Genomic DNA, 643 nt, shown 5'->3' on the forward strand with positions numbered 1-643 from the left:
AACATGCTTTTCTACAGAGTAAATCCTCCAGGTGCAATGCCTGTAAGGTAGGGGTTCTTGAGACTTCAGCTGGGGTTTTCCCCTCTTGAACCACTGTGAGCCCCACCATCTAGCTTTCCACAGCCACTAAACGTATCATAATATTCTCTGACTCTTCTCTCGGGGTCAGGAAGCTTAGACCACTAGTATGGATAGGCCAAATAGCCTGCCTGACAGGGAACAGGACCTGGCATTGAGCGACAAAAATAATTTTACTTAATCAGCTAGCACCCGCTAATCAGTAAGGCCTATACATCTGCCAGTGGAATCTGAGAAGTCTGTTCTAAAAGTTGAAAAGCTGAGTTTATTCACCACAGGTGGGGCTCTTGTAATGAGAAAGGGGAGAAAAGGCTTTCCCGGTTAAATCAATTTGAGAGAAGAGGGTGGTACCTGGTTTCCAGAGAGAGTTTGTGGAGTGAACTTTGTCTTTTTCATTGCATGTGACTCTTAATTATTGGCTGCGATGGAAAATATTCTCATATGCATTTTCTCTGTGCTCATATCCATAATTAACAGTTTGTGACCTGTCTAGAAAAAACTGAAGCAGAACTGGAGGGCTTAGGGTTTTTTTTTTTTTAAACGTATTAAAATGAAAAGGGAGTAG

Source organism: Crocuta crocuta, unplaced genomic scaffold, assembly GCF_008692635.1.
Source record: "Crocuta crocuta isolate KB4526 unplaced genomic scaffold, BGI_CrCroc_1.0 scaffold440, whole genome shotgun sequence".
Taxonomy (NCBI): Eukaryota; Metazoa; Chordata; class Mammalia; order Carnivora; family Hyaenidae; genus Crocuta; species Crocuta crocuta.